Source organism: Triticum dicoccoides, chromosome 4B (assembly GCF_002162155.2).
Source record: "Triticum dicoccoides isolate Atlit2015 ecotype Zavitan chromosome 4B, WEW_v2.0, whole genome shotgun sequence".
Classification (NCBI taxonomy): Eukaryota; Viridiplantae; Streptophyta; class Magnoliopsida; order Poales; family Poaceae; genus Triticum; species Triticum dicoccoides.
The window spans coordinates 295,361,298-295,375,170 of NC_041387.1; positions in this window are offsets into that span (position 1 = coordinate 295,361,298).

A 13,873-nucleotide genomic window follows, 5' to 3' on the forward strand; every position below is an offset into this window, starting at 1 on the left:
GTACCAAGCTTGGGGGAGATGCCCTGGTATCGTGTCACCATCACTTTTATTACATTTACCTATCTTAGTTCGATCTTTAGTTATCTCATGATTTAGTTGAATAAAATTTTAGTATGATCTATTTTCGAGTGCTAGTTTCGCGATCTATCTATCTATGTAATCGAGTGAGAGTTATATAATAATGTTTAGTTTGAGTTTTTTCTTCTTTACTTTTTTGTTTCAATCAAAATAAAAGGAAATAATGGAAAATATCATATGCTAATCTTATGGTAAGTAATGACATCACATAAGGAAAAGTACAAGTAGTAAAATTTATTGAAAGTTGACAAACATAGCATTAGTCAATGATGCAATTCATGAAAGAATTAATAAGGGAAGAGAAGATTCACATGCAAATACACTATCTTGGAAATCTTTTATGACTGTGAGCCCCCATTAAATATTATATGCCAAAATTGTTGACGTTGGACAGGGAAGATAACGTAATGATTTATGTTTGTTCATATTCACATAGAATTTATATTGTCATAGATCCTTCATGGTGCTTCCTCAATATCTTTGCTATCCAAAATTCTACACTAAGTAGATATACTACTTGTGCATCCAAAAACCTTAAACCCAAACTCATGTTTTGAGAGTCCACCATACCTACCTATGGATTGAGTAAGATCCTTAAAGTAAGTTGTCATCGGTGCAAAAAGGCAATAAAAATTACTTCTAAACTTTTTGCCCATGTGTATGCGGTGAGTGTTAGCAATCATAGAAGATTAAATGATGGTTGAGCATGTGGACTTGCCAAAAGGCTCTGATACGAGACCCTTCCTGAAAAGATGATGAATTGTAGTTGCAAAGTTGACTGAGAACATAGTTTGTTGGTTTTCAATAAAGTTTATGCTCTTTACTTCGATGTTGTGATGAATTGTTACTTGTTCATGAGAAGTTATATGATAAAGTTTGTTGCTATTATAATAATAAGCATGATGCTACGATGTCCGTATTTTGTTTTTATCGACACCTCTCTCTCTAAACATGTGGACATTATTTTCGATATCGGCTTTCGCTTGAGGACAAGCGAGGTCTAAGCTTCGGGGAGTTGATACATCCATTTTGCATCATGTTTTCCTACTGTTATTTATATTGTTTTATGCATAATAATGGTTTATGGAGTAATTCTAATGCCTTTTCTCTCATAATATGCAAGGTTTACACAAAGAGGGGGAATACCAGCAGCTGGAATTCTGGAACTAAAAAAGCTATGTCAGAGACACCTATTCTGCACATCTCCAAATGAGCTGAAAACTTATGGAAATTTTTTTTGGAATATATAAAAAAATACTGGAGCAAATAACTACCGGGGGGCACCTGGTGACCATAAGACACCAAGGCGCTCCAGGCCCCCAAGCGCGCCCTGGTGGGTTGTGGCCAGCCCGGCCCACCTCCAGTGCCCATATTCTGGTACTTAAGGTCTTTTGACCTAGAAAAAATAAGGAGAGGACTTTTGGGATGGAGCGTCGCCGTCTCGAGGCGGAACTTGGGCAGGAGCACTTTTGCCCTCTGGCGGAGCGATTCTGCTGGGGGAACTTCCCTCCTAGAGGGGGAAATGGAAGCCATCGTCATTACCAACAACCCTCTCATCTTTGGGAGGCCAATATCCATCAACATCTTCAACAGCACCATCTCCTCTCAAACCCTAGTTCATCTCTTGTGTTCAATCTTTGTACCAGAACCTCAGATTGGAACCTGTGGGTGACTAGTAGTGTTGATTACATCTTGTAGTTGATTACTATATTGTTTATTTGGTGGAAGATTATATGTTCAGATCCATTATGCTATTTAATACCCCTCTGATCTTGAGCATGAATATCATTTATGAATAGTTACTTTTGTTCTTGAGGTCACGGGAGAAATCATGTTGCAAGTAATCATGTGATTTCATATGTGTTCGATATTTTGATGATATGTATGTTGTGATTCCCTTAGTGGTGTCAGGTGAACATTGACTACATGGCACTTCACCATCTTTGGGCCTAAGCGGATGCATTGTGGAGTAGTTATTAGATGATGGATTTCTAGAGTGACAGAAGCTTAAACACTAGTTTATGTGCTACTTTGTAAGGGACCGGTTTGTATCCAAATGTTTAATGTTATGGTTATATTTTATCTTAATACTTTTCTCGTAGTTGCGGATGCTTGCAAGGGGGTTAATCATAAGTGGGATGTTTGTTCAAGTAAGAACAACACCCAAGCACTGGTCCACCCACATATCAAATTATCAAAGTAGCGAACGCGAATCAAACCAACTTGATGAAAGTGACTAGATGAAATTCCCGTGTGCCCTCAAGAACACTTTGCTTATTATAAGAGACCGTTTTGGCTTGTTCTTTGCTACAAGAAGGATTGGTCTAACTTTCTTCCCTTTATTTACCGTTACCATTACTTGTCCGTTACAAATTATCTTGCTATCAAACTACCTGTTACCGAATATTTCTGTGCTTGCAGAAAATACTTGCCGAAAACCACTTGTCATTTCCTTCTACTCCTCATTGGGTTCGACACTCTTACTTATCAAAAGGATTACGATTGATCCCTATACTTGTGGGTCATCAGTTGTCCAATGCACTCACTTCGGTCCCACCGAGTTGATGCAACCGGTGCCACCAAGATGAAGTTTGCCCTAAGCCCTAGCACATCGGTCCCATTGAGTTGTTCCCGTCAGTCCCACCGAGTTGTTCATGTCGGTCCCACTGAGTTGTTCCCGTCGGTCCCACCGAGATTCTTAACATTCATATTTTTGAACAAATCGATGCCACCGAGTTTTTTGCTCGGTGCCACCGAGATGGGTCAAAAGTGGGTAACGGTTGGATTTTGTGTGGAGGCTATATATATCCATCCACCCCTTCTTCTCTTTGAGGAGAGCCATCAGAACGTGCCTACACCTCCACCATTCATTTTCTGAGAGAGAGCCACATATTCATGTGTTGAGATCAAGAGATTCCATTCCTACCATTTGAACCTTGATTTCTAGCCTTCACCAAGTTGCTTTCCACTCAAATCCTTCTTCCATCATAGACAAATATGTGAGAGAGAGTTGAGTGCTGAGGAAAATATCATTTGAAGCACAAGAGCAAGGAGTTCATCATCAACACACCGTTTATTACCTTTTGAAGAGTGGTGTCTCCTAGATTGGTTATGTGTCGCTTGGGAGCCTCTAACATGATGTGGAGTTGAACCAAGAAGTTAGTAAGGGCAAGGAGATCGCCTACTTTGTGAAGATCTACCCGAGTGAGGCAAGTCCTTCGTGGGCGATGGCCATGGTGGGATAGACAAGGTTGCTTCTTTGTGGACCCTTCGTGGGTGAAGTCCTCCGTGGACTCACGCAACTGTTACCCTTCGTTGGTTGAAGTCTCCATCAACGTGGATGTACGATAGCACCACCTATCGGAACCACGCCAAAAATCTTCGTGTCTCCATTGCATTTGCCTTCTCCAAATCCTTCCCTTTACCTTCATATGCAATGTTTACTTTCCGCTACTATACTCTTAGACTTGCATGTGTAGGTTGATTGCTTGACTTGTCATAATTGCTAAAATTTACCCATAACTAAAATTGGGAAAAGGAAAGATTTTTATTTGGTCAAGTAGTCTAATCACCCCCCTATAGACATACTTTCGATCCTATAGTGTGTTCAATATTTTGTTGTGCATTGATAAAATCTTTTCAATGCCTGAGTGCGCAACTTGAATTTTGAAACATATGAGAGGACAACCCTGCATAAGGGAATTTGCCCTTCAGGAAGGTTCGGGTTTGCTGTTGTGATTAAAAGTAGGAGATTTATATACCTATAACAGAACAATTCCTAAAGCTAAAGTCTCTCGTAACATGTAACATCTGAACTTTGTTTGTGCTAATAATTTTTTCAGACATTGTAAAAGGTCATGTTGCACAGGTGTTTTGGGCTTCAATCCGGGGAGGTGACACCTTGATGAAATAGCTTGCATGTTTGGATAGCCTATCTTTCAGATGTGCTTGAACATAATCAGGTCAAGGAAGACATCACATCGCATCTTTGCGGTAAAGTTGTATGTCATATACCTTATGCCATTTGGCTCTATATTACCTAAAAAAGATAACAAAATATGCATGCTCAAGTATATATTTTTACAGATAAATTATCCTTCATTTTTTTCATCTTAAAGGGTTTGAATTAGTACCCTAGGTGGTTGCTAAAACCTACTTCTACTAATAAAGTCAAATATTTTCAAAATAGTTGGGGTTTGACATGTCCTTTGCCCTTGCTCAAACACAAAGTTGCTGAAAAAATGCAAATATTTTTCACGAGTGTCCATGGTTTTAAATGGGCTATGTGTCATTTGGCTCAGAGATAAATTTAAATATGTATGTTTGTACATCTCATTGTAGACAATAAGTCTCCATTCTTTTTTAATTAAATAAAGGGGGTAAATTTGTTACCATTATGCGCTTGCCCACAACTAAACCAACTAAAACACGGATTTGCACACATGAATCCAGCAGGTCTCTGAGTCATTTGACGCAATGGGTGAGCTACATGTGTACATTTTCAGATACATATGGGTCCATCTGAGCAAACCGAAATGGTTTTAATATTTGCACACAAAAACAATAAAAGGTTAATAGCTTCTATTTATACATAAGCACGTAAATTTTTAGCGTGCGTATTTGGCCAGACAAAAGATTACTAAAAGGATACACATATTTTCAACATGACATGGTTTTAAATGGGACTTTATACCACCAAATTAGAATGTGTGTGTATATATATTTTCAACAAGACATCATTTTTTATCATGTGTACTTGCCTACAGCTAAACTAACTAAAACATATATTTTATTTAAAATGAGGCTCTGTACTATCAAATTATTCTTCACCCGAGATACTCTTACGATCACTTCATAATTAAATTACATTTGGAATTCAAATAGTTACATTCCTATTGATTGACTACGTAAAATTTGGCATAAGAAAATGAAAATATAGGTCATAAGACAAGAAAATTTGCAGTTTATGTATATTTTACACTCTGTTTTTATGTTTGTAATTTTATATAACATAAAATACTTTTTACGGCGATTATATATTTTCTTGCGGTCTCTTTTTACGTCGGAAATACGACAAAACTTATGGAACGTAAAATTACGGTACATTCATGGTAAAATAGAGGGGGTGAAGAATAACTATTCCTCACCCAGGGTGACGAATAGTCAATCTATATATATAGACACACACACACACACACACATTTGGGTTATTCTGTTTCGCGTAACAGAATATTATTCTGTTACCGTACTTGAACCGATGAATTCAAGCGGTTGAACTGGTGAATTCAAGTGGTTGAACTGATGAATTCGAGCAGTTGAACTGATACTTTCATTTTCTGTTGAAAATTGTCTTCTTTAGTTCAATTTTTTTTGCAATTTTTTTATCGAAATGGGGCGTGTAATATATCGTTGGAAAGGCCTTGCCATCTACATTACAATCGTATAATTTGTTTTTGCAAAAAAAAATATTATTTAAGAGCATTTTTGAAAAAAACATTTTAAAAAAACTAAAAACGTGAATCATATTTTGGACTTAATTTTCAAAAGGTTTGTCAGAATTGAGCAAATGTGATGTTGGAAAGCTTGTGAAAATCTGCATCTTCCATATATCTACTGATTTTCAAATTCTATATGATTTAAAAGTAATTTGAAAAATGGTGAAATTCTGGGAGAAATATATTTTCGCTGTTTCTTTGCAAACAGTTTGCCGGATTGGAAAGCTACCAAAGATGCGAAACTTATCATGTTGAACATTTTCTCAAATTCGCAATCTTTTAAAAGTAATTTTGAATACGACAAGATGGATCCTGCTGTTTCCCCGTCTGAAAAATAGAGTACTCATACTGATATATGTGTGTGTTTGTACTGAGCTATTTTTTGTAGAGTAATTTTGAATGGTTCTGAAAAAAGAGTACTTGTACTGATGTTTGCATGAGTTTGTAGTAAGCGTGTTCTCACTAACTAGACTTTGCTCTGTTTTTGGGTAATATTTTTGCTCGTAAGTTTTTAACGGTTTACTGTATTGTCGCCCCTGTACTTGCATGATTTATATCATCAAACTGGATGATTTTTTTAAAAAACAAAAAGCTTTTTTCTTCTTTTTTTGAACTAAACATTTTTTTACAATGATGTTCTGGACTTCTCTTATTTTACGACTTGTACTTTTACCATTTGAATTACATGGGGTTTCTTTTTGTTGAACTTTTACAATTTGAATTTCTGTCATTTCTTTTATTCCGAACGGACCACCATTTTTAGCTTGTACTGATCAATATTTTTAATTAAACTATTTTTCCTTTGTAGAACAGACCACCATTTTTGTTTGTGCGGATCAGTTGTAGAGCTTGGACGTCAACGTCACAGAATTACACTTTGGACGGATCACCTTTTCCCATCTGGAGTGACCACAAAACTTGCATCAGGAAACTCACAAAAACAAGGCGATAGCAACGAGATTGACGAGAATGTATGAACCATACCATCTTTAGCTCAATAAATATTATACACAGAACAAGAAGATCTTATTAAACAAGATGTTTTTGAAGTTTCTCACATTAACACTTTTTATAATACAAAACCGAATGGTTCAGTTTTACCTCCTTTTTTAAAGTATTACAAACTGATGAACTAAAATAAAATGGTGAGCACAGTGCATTTTTGTACCACAGTTGGTAATAGGGGCACAATCCATGTGAATTGTATAAAAGGTAAGTACCAGTAAAAGTGGATTGTTGGTGTTTTTATAGAGATTGTAGTACCATCACAATCAAAGTTCGTACTGACATAAGCTCTGGTCGTGCTTCGGCCAAAAAAAGATACATAAGTACACTGCGGCCAAAGTATTACAAACTAACAAACATAATCAATCACCTCGCTAGAACAGAGCATCTCAGACGCCTCTACTCCTGTTGCTTTTCCTTGTGCAGGAGGCCGCTGGCGGAGCACGCATTGATGCAGGTGGCCATTGTAGCGACACGGGCAATGACGCAGGTCTCCGAACTAATGGTCGCGACGAACTCGGCCACCCTGAAGCCACGGGATTGGACTGAGCATGGTGCTGAAGATGAGTAGAACATTTAGGAATTAGGATAATTAGGAAACAACAAACATATGAAGAAATCATGAAGTGAAATGAGTATAGAAGACAGTATCCACTACACCTTGCTAATTTCTCAATTGAAGTTGTCTACTGCACAGCTGCCATATTTGACTGAGCAACCCTAAAGTTGTTGGAATGGAAAAAAGTCTTAATCAGAATCTCACCAACGTTTGACACTAGAATGAATTTCTGAAAACTTACCCAGTTCGGTTGGTTGCCGACTTGAGAAGAGCCATCCTTTTGCATCGAAAAGCTGTTGTGATGTACTGAGCAATTGCTTTTTCTGACCTTACAAAATTATGTCCGATGAATCTCTCTAATATGGATGTGTGAACCTTCCAAAATTAAATCCAAAAATGTACACACGTTGTTTCATGTGTGACGTAGGGTTGTATTGACACACTCAACATCAGGGAATTTCCAACTTGCACAAGATCAAACTGCATCCGTTCTCATCACTAAGTTTTGGAAATTTCCCTAACCGAATTCGACAATGGACGGACACCGGCAGCAACCTCTACTAGACAAGATGAACTTTGCTTTTTTCATACAATGAACTAAAAGGCGCTGCAATTTTTCTAAACTTCCTTGATATGAACCTGTAGCCATATGCAAGCCTCATTGTAGGAGAAAAAGTCGGAGCGGCGCTGTAATGAACTGACATCCCCATAATAGCATAATTACACACACAGACCAGCGAATGCATGAAATGCCCGTGGAGCTTGGGAGCAACGGTGGAACAAAATCGGCAATCAACAATAGCAATAATCTATACTAGACAAGATGAATTTTACTTTTTTCATACCACGAACTGCAGGGCGCTGCAATTTCCGAACTTGCTCGACCTGGGGTGGATGGTCAAGGGAGAGTCGTCGCAGGTTGCTGATACGTCTCCGTCGTATCTATAATTTTTGATTGTTTCATGCCAATATTATTCAACTTTTACATACTTTTGGCAACTTTTTATATGATTTATTTGGACTAACTTGCTTATCCAGAGCCCAGTGCCAGTTCCTGTTTGTTGCCTGTTTTTGTATCGCGGAAAATCCATATCAAACGAAGTCCAAACGTGATGCAACTCCACGGAGAATTATTTTGGAATATTTGTGATTTTTGGGAGTTGGAATCACCGCAAACGGAGGCCCACACGAACCACGGTACACTAGGGCGTGCCCCAGGCCCCTCGTGCATGGTGGTGGGTTGTGCTCACCTCGTACATCGGTTGGAGCTATACTTCGGGCGCAAGGAAGCTTATATCAGGAAAAAAATCGTGTAAAAAGATCAGCGCAATCGGAGTTACGGTTCTCCGGGAATATAAGAAACGGTTTTCGGCCAGGTCTGGGGAGCGCGAAACAGAAGAGAACAGAGAGGGAGATCCAATCTCGGAGGGGCTCTCGCCCCTCCCATGCCATGGAAGCCAAGGACCATAGGGGAAAACCTTCTCCCACCTAGGGAGGAGGCCAAGGAAGAAGAATAAGGAGGGGGCTCTCTCCCCCTCGCTTCCGGTGGCGCTGGAGTGCCGCCAGGGTAATGATCTACATCAACAATCTTTCTACCGTCAACACCATCACCTTCCCCCATCTATATTCAGCGGTCCACTCTCCCGCAACCCGCTGTACCCTCTACTTGAACATGGTGCTTTATGCTTCCTATTATTATCCAATGATGTGTTGCCATCCTATGATGCTTGAGTAGATTTTTGTTGTCTTGTGGGTTAATCATGACCTTGGTTGGTATGATTGTATATTTTATTTATGGTGTTATCCTACGGTGCCCTCCATTCTCACGCAAACGTGAGGGGCCCTCGCTGTAGGGTGTTGCAATATGTTCATGGTTCGCTTATGGTGGGTTGCAAGAGTGACAGAAGCTTAAACCCTAGTAAAGATGACTTGATACTTAATGTTGTGGTTGGGTTTCATGACCTTAATGATCTTTAGTAGTTGCGGATGCTTGCTAGAGTTCCAATCATAAGTGCATATGATCCAAGTAGAGAAAGTATGTTAGCTCATGCCTCTCCCTCATAAAATTACAAGAATGATTACCGGTACTTGTTATCGATTGCCTAGGGACAATTCCACAAATCCTACCACCACTTTTCCACACTCGCTTTATTTACCTTTTGCACTTTTATTTAAACAACACCTAACCTTTATTTTCCCGTTCTTTATTATCTTGCAAACCTTTCCTACTATGCCTACAAAGTACTTCTAGTTTCATACTTGTTCTAGGTAAAGAGAACGTAAGCGTGCGTAGAGTCGTATGGGTGGTCGATAGAACTTGAGGGGATATTTGTTCTACCTTTAGCTCCTCATTGGGTTTGACACTCTTATTTATTGAAGAAGGCTACAAACGATCCCCTATACTTGTGGGATATCAAGACCTTTTTCTAGCGTCGTTGCCGGGGAGTTATAGCGTGGGGTGAATATTCTCGTGTGTGCTTGTTTGCTTTATCACTAAGTAGTTTTTATTTCCTGTTCTAAGTTGTTCTCTATCTTTAGTTATGGATATGGAACACGAAACACCAAAAAAATTAGTTGTACTTGCTACTCATGGAGATGTGGAACCTCCTAAAACCCTCGATGATCGTTATGTGAAAGATATTATGCACTACTTTGATAATCCTAAGAAAACCCCATTCAACTTGATAATGGGAATAACGTTGGATCAACGTGAATACTTTAGGGATTATTTCTTGACTCATAAAGGGAAGTTGTTATGGGATCAAATTCATATGTTGCATTGGTATGCTCGGGAGCTATGCTTGAGATATGATTATACTTGTTGCTCTAGGATGAATGTCCACACCTTCCCTTTTCATGCAAATTTAATGATAATGAAACCTTGGCGTCTTATGCTAATGGTATATATGATTACTATGATGTGGAACAAATAGACGAATTTGTTGCTTTTAAGGGTGCTTATGAAATTGAATCTTTGTTTTTAAAGTTTGAAGATTTTGATGATTCAGTTTATAGACCTGAAAATCTTGCTATCCTTATTGCTATGATAATTACAAATGCAATTACGGTATTGATGTATTTATTGATAATAATACCGTTGTCCAAGAAGAGACTAATATTTTGCAGGAGTTTATGGAAGAAGAAATTAATGAAACTGTGAGCTCATTGGATGAAAAAGATGATGAGGAGAGTGAAGAACAAAAGGAGGATGAGCGGATTAGCTACCCGTGCCCACCTTATAATGAGAGTAACTCTTCAACTCATACATTGTTTAATGTCCCTTCGTTCTTACTGAAGGATGAATGCTATGATAATTGCTATGATCCCGTTGATTCGTTTGAAATATCCCTTTTTGATGATGCTTGTTATGCTTGTGGCCAAGATTCCAATATGAATTATGCTATTGGAGATGAACTTGCTATTGTTCCTTATGTTAAACATGAAATTGTTGCTATTGCACTCCCACATGATAGTCCTATTATCTTTTTGAATTCTCCAAACTACACTATATCGGAGAAGGTTGCACTTGTTAAGGACTATATTGATGGGTTGCCTTTTACCGTTGCACATGATGATTTTGATGAATGTAATATGCATGTGCTTGCTGCTCCTACTTGCATTTATTATGAGATAGGAACTACATCTCCACCTCTCTATGTTTCCAACACGATAGAATTGCAAGAAATTACTTATGTTATGTATTGGCCTTTACTTGATGTGCATGAATTGTTCTTGTATGACATGCCGATGCATAGGAAGAGAGTTAGACTTTGTCATTTCTTGATATATGTTGCTTTGTGCTCACTACTAAATGACAAATCATTGTTAATTAAAATTGGCTTTGATATACCTTGGTATCCGGGTGGATTCATTACTTGAGCACTTTATGCCTAGTTTGATGGCTTTAAAGAAAGCGCTGCCAGGGAGACAACTCGGAAGTTTCAGAGAGTCATTTATTTCTGTTGAGTGCTTTTATAAAGTTTAAAAACAAAAAAATATAGAGGGGAACCCAAAACTTTTCAAAAAGGAAAGTGAAAGTGAGAGAGACAAGCATTGTTGAAGTGGGGGAGCTCCTTGAACTTTGTTCATGCTCACGGAAACTTTGTGAGTCTTAATTATAGAAAATTTTCAAAAAAAATAATTATCCCCTTGTACAATTCCATTGTATTATAAAAATAATGTGCCAAGATTTGCCTTTAGGATGTTTAAATTGCTTGCTGGTATGTGCGGTGCAAAACAGAAACTTTGGCTGTAGTGCGAGATTTTACATTTTTTACTAGAATGTCAAACGGTTCTGAAACCTTTTGTAATGTCTTTCTATACAAAATGTTTATTTTTACTAATTCTCTCAGGATTTGTAGAGTTATATAAGTATGGTGGATGTTCAAATCTTTACAGACTGTCCTGTTTTTACAGATTGCTGTTATAGCTTCGTTATTTGCGTATGTTTGAATTCTTGTTGAAGCCTCCTTAACTTGGGGCCATAGAACTGTGATAGCATACAGTAGGTAATGTTCATTTATAATTATACAATAATTTTGCAGCAGTACATGATGGGATTTCATTGCCATTTTCACTAACCCCGCCACTAAAAGTTTGCTTAAGTTTTGTGTGGATGAAGTGTTCGAAGATCGAGGAGGTCTCGATATGAGGAGAAGGAGGAGAGGCAAGAGCTCAAGCTTGGGGATGCCCAAGGCACCCCAAGTAAATATTCAAGGAGACTCAAGCGTCTAAGCTTGGGGATGCCCCGGAAGGCATCCCATCTTTCTTCAACAAGTATCGTTATGTTTTCAGATTCGTTTCGTTCATATGATATGTGCAAATCTTGGAGCGTCTTTTGCATTTAGTTTTCACTTTTCTTTTATGCACCATGCTGGTATGAGATAGTCCATGGTTGATTTATAGAATGCTCATTGCACTTCACTTATATCTTTTGGGTATGGCTTTATAGAATGCTTCATGTGCTTCACTTATATCATTTGAAGTGTGGATTGTCTGTTTCTGTTCATATAGAAAACCGATGTTCGTAGAATGCTCTTTTGCTTCACTTATATTTGTTAGAGCATAGTCTTTTGTAGAGAGAATTGAACTCTCATGCTTCACTTATATCTATTTAGAGAGACAAATGGAATTGGTCAATTTCATGGTTAGTCATAAAATCCTACATAAAACTTATGGATCGCTGAATATGATATGTTTGATTCCTTGCAATAGTTTTGCGATATAGAGATGATAAATATGTGGGAATTACTAGTGAACAGTTGTGGTTAAGTAAGAATATTGGTGTTAAGGTCTGTGATTCCCGAAGCATGCACGTATAGTCTCTCGTTATGCTATGAAAGTTGGAGCGCAATTTATCCTTGATTGTCTTCCTTATGAGTGGCGGTCAGGGACGAGCGATGGTCTTTTCCTATCAGTCTATCCCCCTAGGGGCATGCGTAGTAGTACTTTGCTTTGAGGGCTAATAAACTTTTTTCAATAAGTATGTGAGTTCTTTATGACTAATGTGAGTCCATGGATTATATGCACCCTTACCTTCCCGCAATTTGCTAGCCTCTATGGTACCGTGCATTGCCCTTTCTCACCTCGAGACTCGGTGCAAACTTCGCAGGTGCATCCAAACCCCGTGATATGATACACTCTATCACACATAAGCCTTATTATATATTCCTCAAAACAACCACCATACCTACCTATTATGGCTTTTCCATGGCCATTCCGAGATATATTGCCATGCAACTTCCACGGCTTCCGTTTGATGACTTGAGCATTCATTGTCATATTGCTTTGCATGATCATATAGCTGACATAGTAGTTGTGGCTCAGCCACCATGCATCATTTTTATACATGTTACGCTAGATCATTTGTCAGAGGCATTCATATAGAATCATATTTTTTTTCATAGGTATCGAGTTGTAATTTTTATTCCCGTTGAGTTATAAGTAAATAAATTGTGATAATCATCATTTTTAGAGCAGTGCCCCAATGAGGAAAGGATGATGGAGACTATGATTCCCCCACAAGTCGGGATGAGACTCCGGACAATGAGAGAAGAAAAAAAAGGAGAAAAAAAAGGAGAAAAAGAAAAAAAGAAAAAAAAAGGAGAAGGGGCATTGTTAGTATCCTTTACCACACTTGTGCTTCAAAGTAGAACCATGTTTTTCATATGGAGAGTCTCATATGTTGTCACTTTCATATACTAGTGGGAATATTTCATTATAGGATTAGATGCACACCCACTTACTTTTCATATTGAGCTTCCATACACTTATAGCTCTTAGTGCATTCGTTGCATGGCAATCCCTACTCCTCGCATTGATATCGATTGATGGGCATCTCCATAGCCCATTGGTTAGTCGCGTCGATGTGAGACTTTCTTACCTATTTGCCTTCTTTATATTTACCCCTATCATCATACTCTATTCCACCTGTAGTGCTATATCCATGGCTTGCGCTCATGTATTGCGTGAGGGTTGAAAAGGCTGAAGCGCGTTAAAAAGTATGAACCAATTGCTCGGCTTGTCATCGGGATTGTACATGATTTATACTTTGTGTTAAGAAGACAGAGCATGACAAAACTATATGATTTTGTAGGGATAACTTTCTTTAGCGTTGATATTTTGAAAGACATGATTGTTTGTTGGGATGCCTGAGTATTGATGTCTATATGTCAAATTATAGACTATTACTTTGAATCACTTATGTCTTAATATTCATAGATATATGATCAAGTTT